Source organism: Artibeus jamaicensis, unplaced genomic scaffold (genome assembly GCF_021234435.1).
Source record: "Artibeus jamaicensis isolate MK-2021 breed Jamaican fruit bat unplaced genomic scaffold, CSHL_Jam_final contig_233, whole genome shotgun sequence".
NCBI classification, from domain to species: Eukaryota; Metazoa; Chordata; class Mammalia; order Chiroptera; family Phyllostomidae; genus Artibeus; species Artibeus jamaicensis.
This window is the reverse complement of record NW_026521486.1, coordinates 66,114,066-66,126,663: the sequence shown is the minus strand read 5'-3', so window position 1 is coordinate 66,126,663 and position 12,598 is coordinate 66,114,066. Positions and strand designations below refer to the sequence as shown.

The following is a 12,598-nucleotide window of genomic DNA, read 5'->3' as shown; positions in this document are numbered from 1 at the left end:
GATAATAAATAGAAATCGCTCACTCCCCAGTGGGCATCAGAAGGAAATAGCTTCTCTTGTCTTCCCAAGAATCTAGCTGTGTTACACAAAATCTTTTAGTTATATCGGATTTTGTTAAACTGGTATAGACCCAAGCCAAGCTCATCTTCAATGACAGGACGGCTTCTATCATCATTTACTGAGTGCTTGTTGAAGACCACTGCCCTATCCTGTTTAATTGTCATCAAAACTCTGGTAGATAGAACTGGAAATGAACTTCAGGCATTTCCCACCAAAGCCACTTGGCTTGGAGTGAGAGAGAAGGAGTTGACACCACCAATTAACTTTTTATAGTTTTCCCTCTGCTTCCTTTGAGCAAAACAAATATTATCTCAAGATTCATAACATTCTTTGTGTTCCCTTACCTGCCTTGGTAATGTTCTTATACATTGTCATTTAAAACAAATCCAATGTATGAAGCTAGAATATACAAAATTCATAAATGAGGGGTTAATGCTTTGTTTCCCCAAAATTTTAAGGAAAGATTTCACATAGTATTTTTAATAAGAAGGTTCATGATTATATTTAAAATATGATTTATATTATATTCAATACCACACATAGAAGTAGTAGAGGAACTAAAATATTTCAAGATACACTCACGAGTTCATTTTCTCCTTATTTGACTACATCTCCATTTTCTATTACCCTCCGTTTTGCTGCCTTAGGTGTGTAGATCACACGTGTAAATTTGGTTATATTTTCCATCCCGCACACATACATACCACATGCCTTTAGAAAATATACTTTGTGGCTTTAAGGACAGCAGAAGACTAAGTTTGTCATTCTAATTTCCTTGAAAGTATGAGGGGGGGACTAAAAAAACCAGAATTATCTTCTGGAGGTTTGGCCCCTTGTAGTATCGGCTTGTCTCACTAGGTGAGTGTTCTAGGAACCTGTCTGTATCAGTGTACCAGCTAGTGTTGTTGTAAGAGGCAGCATTTGGCTTCAGTGAATTGTTTTTAAAGACTGTTTCAACATGTTTTCTCATTTCATGATGGGTGATTTATGAACATACTTACCTACACCACACTGAGTATTCATCAGTTTTAACCAAAAACACTATGACCTTGATGCTCCATTCTCCCTATTCATTGGATCTCACCTGAGCAACGTTTTTTGCTTTCTTCAGATGAAAAATGTCCTCAAAGGGAAACATTTTGCCATTCTAGAGGAGGTGAAAGAAAAAACAGCAAAAGCACTAAAAGGCATCAAAATCAACGGGTTCAAAAACTGTTTTGAGCAATGGCAAAAAATGTCTCGATAGGTGTATTTCATCAAATGGGGAATACTTTGAAGGTAACTGAAGTTTGAACATGTAAGGATAAATACACAATTTTTATGAACAAATTTCATGCTGGGGGTCCCCTCTCACATTGTCAAAGAACAATGCATGAATTGAAAAGAAAGGCATTGTTGCAGTGAGCTCCAAAGTCCTTAAAGGAAAATGGAAAGCAATCAAGTCATTCTGGGCACTTCCTCCCCGCAAATATTTGATACTCTCCTGGTGAATCCAGGTACCGGTGAATTGCCATGTGAGCTGCAGTGTGGAAAGGCCAACAAGAAAGACCTTTTTTGCGGAAGCTAACCAGGATGCAGGAGACCTGGTTTTGAGACCCAGCTCTGCCATTTCTGGATTGAGTGGCTGCCCGAGCCTTTTGCCTATCTGTGCCTCACTTCCTTCTTCTGTAATATGAAGGGGTTATGCCTGACCTCTTCACCTCCTTCAGGTTCTCTTACTCTTGTCACCCAAATTAGTTTTGTGCGTTTACGTTTTCTTCCAAGGGAAACCTTGAAACAGGCATCTGAGCATCCGTGGTGCCCCAAGGTCAAGGTGGCAGAAAAGACCTGCTCAGGTGCCGGCACTAAGGAGGGGGTCATTTTCTATGGGTGATTTAAAGGGGATAATAAACCTGACTAAAAGTCAGACTACTTTTTATTATCATCATGAACCACCAATTGTAAGCAAGGTCAGTGATTAAATCCTCCAGGGAGGACGTATTCCCAGCATCCTGCCCTTTCTTGGCCATGGCTGGGAATGTTTGAATTTCAAGGAGCATAAAGATAAATATCCATTTATTCATTTAAATGAAGTGTATGGTTGATACATGAGAGCTGTAGCATGGCGTCTTACTCATGTTTGTGGTCCATGTGAGAGACTTGAGAGAACAAGTGTGTAATCAGTAATCAAACGGATTTCCTGCCCCCGACCTACAAACTCCCCTACGTCCCCACCCATTGCCTCCCACCTACTTCCCACCTCAAGCAGGAAGAAGCTCTTCTGTCCACAGAGGCTCCAGGTCATTCCCTCCCAATCATCGTAACCAACTCTCCCAATTCTCCTCCTGTTTTCAACTGTGCCCTCTTTGCTAAAGCTACCCCTCAGTACAGGCACAGGTTTCCTTTTTTATCAGAGAAACTCCCCTGACCCAATTTCTTTTCTGGTTCTTGCTTTCCTTCCTTTTCTGGATGTGTCTTACATGAGCAGAGTACATTTGCTGCCTTATTGGCCTTCTTCAAACTTCCATCCTTGATATTTCTCCCACATGTCTTTGCCAAGTTTCTCAGTGGACCAACCACAAAGTGTGTTTCATTTTCACATCTAGCACTAATGCCTACTTGTGTTCTGAAGAGACATTAGCACTCTCTCTTCCTTTGGCCTCCAAGACATTATTTTTTGGTACCAGGGTGGATACCTTTAGGCTCCCACATAGACTCCTTTCTCCCCTTAACTTCAGAGTTTCATCAAAGAGGTAGACCGAGCTGGAGGTACTTCTTTAGAAATCATTCATATCAGAGGTAGTAAGAGAAGAAGTGGTTGTGGTTGGATTATCCACCGAGGAGAGAAGAGGTGGAAAGGCCAGGCATGGAGTGAGGAATAGGACGAGACTATGAGAGAAATTCAAGCATCACTCTCTCTTGGAAGCCATTCCAAGCTTCCTCCACCCCCTGCCCCCTCTTTCTCTAGTCCACCTTGCCGACGCTGACTCAGCTGTCTCTCCTCTGTTCTCTTCTTCTCTAGCCCCATAACTCCATGTGCAGAGAGCATTTAAGACTTCCCCGGAGTAGGTAACATTTTTATTTACTAATGCCTTGTTCCCTAGACTCTAAACTTCTTGAGGGCACATACGTGATTTAGTTATCTCTTTGTCTCTTACACATAGATCATAATTTCTGAAGGAGCTCTTGCTCCTGGAAATAAATGCTCCTGGAAATAAATGCTTGAATGAATGAATGAATGAATGAATGAATGAATGAATGAATGAATGAATCATGAATAACTCCCAGGTCACCTTCCAGTAGTAGTAGGGAAGCACTCTGCTTATTTCATCATCCCTTTCTCATTTATCCTCACCCCATTTTTCTACCATAATTCCCTGCCACGAATGTGTAGTGATGAGTTTTAAGAATGATAAAATATTGAAGGATGTACAATGTTCCATAGAGTCAGAAAACTTTTCTTGGAGTTTTAAGCCTTAAAACTTCATATGTGCTCTGTACCTTTAAAATAGGTTTGTGTTTTACAGCCCTCCATCCTGATCCCAGGGTAAAATATTAATCCTTGTTCATTACATAAAAATTTGGCTTCTTTAAAATCATCATGAAACCATAAAGGCTACATTATAAGTCACTTGTCTCAAAATCTTTGTGGTCATGCCATATACGTCTCTCATCCCTGATGGGGAGAGTCTATTACTCTAACAGTACTAATAATAAAATATAATTTTTAATTAAAAATAAATAAAAGAAAATATAGAATTAAAATGTATATGTTTAACAAGTACGAAGTATATATCCTGAAAATTATGATTAAATTATGAAGATGAGAGAGAGCAGTTTCCTTGTTTATTTTCCCCCCTATTTCCAACTAGCCACCAAATCATATTGATGCTTGCTCCTTGGATTTTTCTCATTATTGATTCTCTCTTTTTGTAACCATTACCCTGGGGGCAAGATATTATTTCATATTTGAAGTGTTGTATCTTATGATTATAAAAGGATATCAAAAGGAGTGCATTTTATATTTCACACATTTTATTTCATCTTACCTGCCTGCTCTAATTCCCTTCTCTCCCTCAATTGTTGACGTGCTGTGTAAAAAGCCTCTCAGCTCCCCTTTGCCTGCAGGCTAAGGCACAGACCACCTTCTGGGCCTCAGAAGCCCTGCACTCTCTGGCCCTGACCATTCTCTCCAGATCTGCTGATCACTCTCCCTGCAACACAGACCTCCCGTTCCATCCTCCCTAGTCTCCCCAGGCTGCTGCGTTCCCAGCCACAGGTGTGTCTGTGTTCACCTGGGCCCTCTGCATCCTCCTTCTAGCCATCTCTAGTCTCCAGATCTCAACCTGAAACTTCCCTTCAGCCATCGCCACAGTCCTGTCCTTGTCCACCATGATTTTTAACAGCTCTGAATTCTCATGTGTGCCACTCCTCGGGCGGTGGTCTCAGTCAAAGACTAATTCAGAAAGGGACAGAAACCAGTTTTGGAGTGGTCCGACCTGTCCCTTTATCAGCTTGTGAAGATCTTAAGGACGGGGATGGGCTCAAGATATTCCTGTGCCTTCCACGGTCTTGTAATCTTGGTGCCTAGCAAACACTTGGGAAGTATGACAGAGTTAATTAATTAATTCATGTTCCTTTACATCTTAGGATCTCATATATTTCTAAAGAAACTTCTATAAGAACAAATAACCTAACGATAAACTATAGAGCTGAGTTTCTGTGCTAATATTACTTCTGCTATTTACTAAATAAGTGATTAAACAAGTTAATTAAATCCTTAGTTTTCCCAAGCTACAAATAAGTATGAAAATATCTGTTTTACCTTTTTTAAAGCACCCCATAAAACCAACAATGAATATGAAATGGCATCATGCCTTGAAGAAGAAAAAAGAAATCTAGTGGTTTTTTAAAAATATTTATTTATTTATTTATTTATTTATTTATTTATTTATTTATTTATTTTTAGAGAGTGGCAAAGAGAGGGAGAAGGAAAGGGAGAGAAACATTGATGTGTGAAAGAAACATCAATTGGTTGCCTCTTATATGCGCCCCACTGGGGACCTGGCCCACAATTTGGCCAGGAATCAAACCGGCCACATTTCAAGTTTCAAGACGAGACCAACCCACTGAGCCACTCCAGTCAGGGCTAGTATTCTTTTCGTTTTTGTCTTCTGATCCCATTCCTAGGTCAGTTACATTTTTGAGTTCAGGAAGGTTGAAACCTTTTTTTAATTGAATTGATACAGTTGAACTTGCCATTTGAAATCATAAGTGTTTTTTACATTGTCCAATGACATAGTTTTTCTTCTCCTGTTTCTAAATTGGCTATCTAATGTTATTTGCCAGCTCTCAGTATCCCATTAAATCTAACCCCTTCTAAGGAATGAATCATGGGGAGTTCGTGATGCACTGTGTGTAACTCGGAGCCTGTTGCTTCTCCCGTCGTGCGGAGAACAGCATGTGCCTTGCACAGCTCTTGTGACTGTTAAGCTGGATGGCCAATGAAAGTGCCCAGCACAGCATGAGGCCATAGTTAGCTCCTCTTCCCTCTTTTTTGTTCCACCTTGTACTCTCAAAAAAATGATACAAGCCAGGTTCCAAACGCCCAGTGGACAGAGATCACATTCAGACCCTAGAATGATACGTCTTCTTCCGTGAGAAGGCAGAGAACTTCTAAGCGTGTCAATTTCCCCTTTAGGTCACTGTGTGATTAATACGCAATTTTATGGAAGGGAAATCAGCAGGCAAACAGGTAGAGCCACACCATTTTCCCGATTTTTCTCATTTGACTTTTTTATTCGAAGTAAAAGGTGAACAAGGACAGTTAGATAAGTGTCCAGAGAGGAAGGGGGGACCTGTAACGTGGCACTCTCACCCCGGATTTCCTCGCTGGTCCGTTAGTGGGCCAGGAATGTGGCATTGATGGAGGCCTTGTCTTTCTATCACAATGAGGCCTTCCCAGACCCCAGGGAATTCTGATACCTAAGAAATAGACATTCTCTAACTTTTCTTAAGCTGCACTATAGAATGGTTTATTTTGGTATCCATAAATACCATGCAAACAATGATATAGCACTCAGGTATGTGACTTTAAAGGTTTTCTTAGGGGCTGAGCCTGGGAGATTTCTGTCAAAGCCAGAAAGATGTCTGCAGTGATGGAAACCATGACACCTCAGTCGCCAAGAAAATGTTGAGTATTCTACATCTAAACTCAAAGCCCTTGTTTACTATAATTTCCTCCAGGCAAGGTGGAATGTCCTGACGTCTGCCCCACCTCCCACTAGCAGAGAAACATTTCAGTGCTCAAAAATTTGAACTTAGAGGATACTTATTTGTTCCTCAATTGATCTGTCTTTGGGAGATTAAGAAAAGGAAAGAATAGAGTGGATACAACTGAATATCCAGTACAAAGTGTATGAAAATACTTTGGAAATTAAAATCTGTATTCATGAAACAGACCCATCAATGAGAATGGATCCAACTCCCTCCATTTTTGTCAAGTGTAAGCGACACCCAGAGTCTTCCCTCTTAGGCCTTAGGGGGAGGGTCCCTAACAGCACAGCCTGAGACAAGGATGCTTGTCTAAGTGACTGACTGAGAGGACACTCTCAGGAAGAGCCTAATGGAAAGTAGGGGAAGCAGAACAGAGGAGAAGCCAAGTGCAGAGGTGGTTCCAGCTGACGTCTGACCACAGGCTAATCACACAGGGAGAGCTGGAGCAGCACCTCCTGAGTAGCTGTTCCACCTCAGGGCAAACAGACCTGACGAGGACCTCTTCGCCCTCACGTCAGTCAGCCACTGACTTGAGGCCGTCCTGGGGATGGGGGAGGCTTAACTTCCTAGGCATCTCTGGACAGGCCATTCCAATCAAGGATTGAGGGGGGCGTAATTCTTTAAAGAGATGGCAGCTGTGTGCCGTTCACAGGCAAGTCTCCCAGCAGCAGGGCAGGAGAGGATATGGGCACCAGCTCTGGGTGGGGCACCAACCGCATTACTACACTTGCCAAAGGTTACAGCACTAGTTTCAGCGGAGCTAGATTTAAACTTAAGGGTTTTTCTCCATTACAGTTTACAGTCAATATTATTACGTATTAGTTTCAGACACACAGCATAGTGGTTAGACCATGGCTTGTTTTACAAAGTGGTTCCCCCGATATTTCAAGTCAACCTGGCGCCATACGTAGTTGTGACGGTATTATTGAATCTATTCTCTATGCTGTACTTTATATCTCTGTGACTGTTCTGTAACTACCGATTTGAACTTCTTAATCTCTTCACCTTTCCCCCTCCCCCGATCCTTTTTGGCTGCTATTCCCGTACCACATAGCCTTCTGCAAATAAAGGCCATTTGTTCTCGTGGCACCTCTGACCCGGCGCCACTGAACAGAGACTGTCAACCATGACTCATTTCCGAGGCCTGCCAGCGTGGGGATCATATAGATAGCGAACAGCCATTTAGAAGTCAATCCTAGCTTAAGTCCAATTAGCATCAATAAAAACAGCAGCTCAATGAGATTGTTGGCCCTTCACCTGTGTCCTCCCATTTAATCCTCACAAAGGACTTATTATCCCCTCCTCACAGTGACGAAACTGCTGCTCAGAGAGTTTAAGTTACTGCCCCAGTAACCTGATAATCAGCTACAGGGGGTGTAAAAGTGACAAGCGGAATTTGAACCCGAGCAGCCTGGCTCCAAAGGCTGCACCGTTAACAAGGACAACACGGGATGAGCAAAGCGCAGGTAGCCTATATTCTGTGGAAAACAAGTGGACGACAAATCAATGTATTTAGTAAGCAGATACATTTCAGTGCCACACTCTTAGCAAATCTCATGATTGGCTCTCGGGATATTTTTCAGATTCTAGACACAGTAAAATCTAGTGTTGTGCAGTAGATTCGGCACGGGGATTGCCGGAGCGGAAGCAGGTGGGAGGGGTCGAGGTGGGCAGAGGCCGGGTCAGTGAGAGCGGAGACAGACCTGACTTCGGGTGGTGAGCGAACGATGCGGTGTGCCGATGAGGTTTTATGGAGTTGCATGCTCGAGACCTGTATGGTTTTGTCCACCAATGTCACCTCAGTGAATTCAATTAAAAAACGACTGTTCCCCTGGAATTTGGCATGGGGGCACAGATAACTGAGCTCATTACGCTACGTGTGTTGGGGGACAGTGCGCATGGCAGGGCACATCCTCATGCGCCTCCACCAACCGCTGCCCCTGCAGTGGGAAGAGAAATAAATAATACAGGCTAACATGTGGCTCGTGTGGCTCAGTGGATTGAGCACTGGCCTGTGAACCCAAGGTGTTTTGATTCCTAGTCAGGGCACATGTCTGGGTTATGGGCCAGGTCTCCGGTTGGGGGCATGCAAGAGGCAACCAATCAATGTTTTTCTCCCTCCCTTCCCCTTTCTATAAATTTTTTAAAAAAGCTTACATATAGATCACTAACCTATCGCACACCAATCACCATGCTAACATATTATCTCCTACACTCTCCACAACACCCTGTGAGGCAGGTACTATTTTCATGCCCACCTTGCTGGTGAGCTAACAGAGATTAAATAGCAGGTTTTGTATCACAAGGGAATAAAGACAGAGTTGGAAATTCACGTCGGGACAGACTGGCTACAAAGCCTGCACCTGACCACTGTGTTCTACTTCCTCCTTGATGATGCAGATGATAAAACTTCTACACTTCTCTCACTTTTGTGATTATATCCTTATAAAATACTTCCATGGGGATGTCCAGAGTTGGGAGGCGTTAGAAACATGCACCAGCCCTTGTCCATCATGACCATGAAGCTGTCTTGTTCTTGGTAGGACGGACATGATTGCCTTTTCCTGTAGGTGGATTGGAGTTTGGAGGGTTAGAAAAAACATTAAAGTTTCTTTATTAAAATCAAAGACACTGGGATTAAGAAAATGCAGGCAAATCTTTTGAAATCTGCTTCATAATTAATGACAAGGGAGGAGACAAAAGGTAATAGTGGTAAAGGAAAGAAATGATGGTGGGTATAACCCAAGGAATGCAGCACAAATGCTAGAATATATTTTTAAGGAATCGAGAGTAGTAGTTTTCTTTCTTAAAAAGGTAAAATTGGCCACCACTCATTGGCAAGTGCTGACCTAGCTTCTCTCCAAGCAGGCCGATTAAGTCCCGGGAGTGCAGACCTGGAAGTGGCTGTAAGAGTAATCGCTTCAGTGGCTCCTTTCCTCCCCCACCTGCCTCCTTCTCCACTCATGGCCCCAACAGAGCAATAGGAGTGAGTCCCATTGGGTCCTGCCATGTCTCCCGCCAGACAACTTGTCACGCGGGCTGCCTCATCCTGAGATTTAGGCAGAAAGGGCTTCTCAGCAGGCCCATCCTTCAACATTTATTAACTCGAACCTGATCCCGGACACTGGCTTCCAGCTTTACTAGGTGGTTTCCATTTCTACTCACACAATGTGGGACAAAACCCAATTAATTACCTTCTTGGATTTTTATAGCTGTTCTGTAGGGCGTGACCTCTTTTTAGAGACAATCATGCTTGCTTTCCCCGCCTGCACGAGGTTGGCATTTCTATCACGTTCCCCTTGTCCTGACCCTAAGAAGAGGTTGCTGTTGTATAAAATGTTAGAGCGTCATGTTTGCCGAACGCGCTACCCATGATCAAATCAGACTTTCACCATGAAGAGCAAGAAATGCTATGTTTTCTAAAATGACATTTCAAGTCTTAGCGAGGGGACCACGTTCCAGGTCTTGATGTACAAGTTGACAGAATTAGGTGAAATGGCCTTTTTGTTAAGGCATTTTAATCAGGGCAGGCACGAACAATTCCCAGAGTATGCTTTGCTGCTTTTTTGAGAGAGAGCAGCGCTGAACCTCATAGTTCTTTGTCAGGAGACTTGACATTGCAGGCAGAGACTCTTACCTTTGTAATTATTTGAAATGCATCATAAAATGACAGCTCAGGCTCCCACGATGATCGCCTGGGCTCCTTGACCCTGGATCCCCTACAATGTGAGGCATCACTCTGTTCTCGTCATATTTTCCCAGCTATGTAGACAATAGATGACCCCTTTAGCAAAACAGTGGAAAATCGCAGATCACCCATGGCAGGTGACTTTAGCAAAACTCTTATTTTCAACAGATGGGTTTGTTTGTTTTACTTGTAAGTCTATTATCAACGTTAAACTGTCATTTCCATTTCACAGTGCACCAGGATTATCTGGGTGTGATCTGAACGAGGTGGGGAGGGCTGTGTTCTCAGAAATGAATCCTGAGTGTAGTGTGTGGAAACAGTGTCCTCTAGTGGACTCCCGTGCACTGAAGCAGGTGTTGGCTGGTCTCACCCAGGGAAAAAGGAAAGGGAAGAAGGAAGCAGGATCTTGGTTTTGTAAAAGAAAAAGAAATCCGTAATGATTTCGTTGTTCTTTAAGGCAGGTGAGGTATAATCCTTTTTGGCAGATACCTTGGGAAAAGGTCTCAGGGTGGTGATGAAAGAGCTCTACTTTAAGAAATAACAAATAGCCTGGCTGGTGTAGCTCAGTGGATTGAGCGCAGGTCTGTGAACCAGAGGATCGTGGTTCAATTCCCAGTCAGGGCACATACCTGGGTTGCAAGCCAGTTCCCTGCAGGCCAGTTCCCAGCAGGGGGTGCACTAGAGGCAACCATACATTGATGTTTCTCTCCCTCTCTCCTTCCCTTCCCCCCTAAAGATAAATAAATAAATATTTATTAAAAAAAAAGAAATAACAAATAGGTGTGAACACTTTCAAATATAAATGTGCTTTAACAATGCTTAGCATCCAATCATTTTCATTTCTTATTTCACCCGCAGTAATTTTAAGGACAATTGTCAAATGCAATTATTATTGACTTATAGGTCTTATAATATATAAATCCTTTTATTTAGGAGCCATTTTTTTTTTCAAAACCAGAAGTTTAAATACAAGCCTGAACAGTTCTCCCCTGTCCAGGCCTATTTGTCCTGTCTGACTCTCCCTCCTGCTTTTCCCCTTTGACCCTTACTTCCTGACATTGTGGTATCTATACCACCATGCCTGACATGTGCTACATGTTCCATTAATATTTGTTAAATCTCAATAAGAAATAAGGAGCAAGTCCTTCAAATTAGGTTAATTTTATGAAGAGAAATACTTAAAAGAAAAAAATAGGGCTCCATCACCTCCGCACTGCCCTGCAGACAGAAGGCCCCGTGTTGGCAGGCTTCCTGCCCCCCCAGCCAGCAGGAGGGGGCCTCCAGGCAGCTCCTGTTGCACCCCCGCCACCCTGCACCACTGGCACCAGCGGGAGCTCCTCACAGCCCTCACTCCCCTGCGCTGAGCATGATCTCCCGAATGATTAGTTTCACTCCTGTGACGTTTTATTTGCTGCTGAATTTTGCCTCCAAAGTCAGTATTTGGTTACTAAATTCCTCTTCAGAATAGTCTTCTCCTGATAGAACCCGTAAGGAGTCTAAGAAACAAATTGGAATTTTAAACCCACTTTAATCAATAATGTGAGTAAAAATGATTAAGTGGTAAAAGACCTATGAGAGCGAATACATTAAAAGTGTGACAAAAACCTATTGTGGCCTAAAAGCATGAATACGCCCTAACTGTGGCTTCTTAGCCATATGAGTCTCTGGTGGACACTCCACACTGTTCTTCTCTCCATTAAGCTCTCTTTGTCTTTGCTCAAGGCAGCATCTCCAAATCTGTACCGCGCTCCTTCAATGTCCTTTCCCCACCCTATCCACAGGAAAAAAACAAAGAGCCCACCCTGGCCTGTGTGGCTCAGCTGGTTGAAACCAAAATGTCACAAGTTTGGTCCAGGTTAGGGTGCGTACGAGAGGCAACCAATCAGGGTTTCTCTTTCCCTATCTCTTCCTCCCTTCCCCTTGGTCTAAAATCAGAGAGCATATCCTCAAGAGAGGATTTAAAATAAAGACCTTTAGGAATAAACTACCCTTCACTACCTCTTCTTCTCTCCCTGATCCCGTAAATGCTGTCTCTCCCCCATCTCTCTCTCCCCCTCCCTCCCTCCCTCTCTCTCTCTCTCTCTCTCTCACTCTCTTACCCACACATAGAATCACCTAAGAGCTGTTTCATTTTTGTTCTCTTACTTCCTAATTCCACACATACAGCGGGGGCTCTTTAAACATTAGCTACATAATGCAAAGTAAGCCTTACTGATCAGCGTTAGTCTGCCATCTATGTCAACTCGGGAATTTCCATTCATTTCTAGAAAGCCCCGAGACAGGGGAACTGCTCACTTGCCATTCCACTCCTGGAGACTGAGTTTCCCCAGTCACTGCGTGTGACCAATGACCTACTTTGGGTCTATGGCCTGTCTGCTGTTGTTCAATGTGTAAATCTTGTAAAATTAAAGAGATTCTATCCTGAACCTGTTACTACAGAACAAATATGCATCAAGACAAGGCATGCAGCTGAACAACTCTGTATGTGTAAAACAATGATTTAGAAACCTAGACAGAGGTCTCAGAGAATGACGAGATCGCAAATTTCTCCATGACAGGCAAGGTTTCTTCATCTCTGAACATTCTGTGGAGCCT

At 43.0% G+C, this 12,598-nt stretch overlaps 1 protein-coding gene across 2 annotated transcripts in view; it reads left to right on the top strand.

Moving 5' to 3' along the window:
- The window catches only part of PTPRR (protein tyrosine phosphatase receptor type R), a 248,301-nt gene that overhangs the window by 157,957 nt on the left and 77,746 nt on the right, over positions 1–12,598 (top strand). The gene's annotated exons all lie outside the window — the stretch shown is intronic.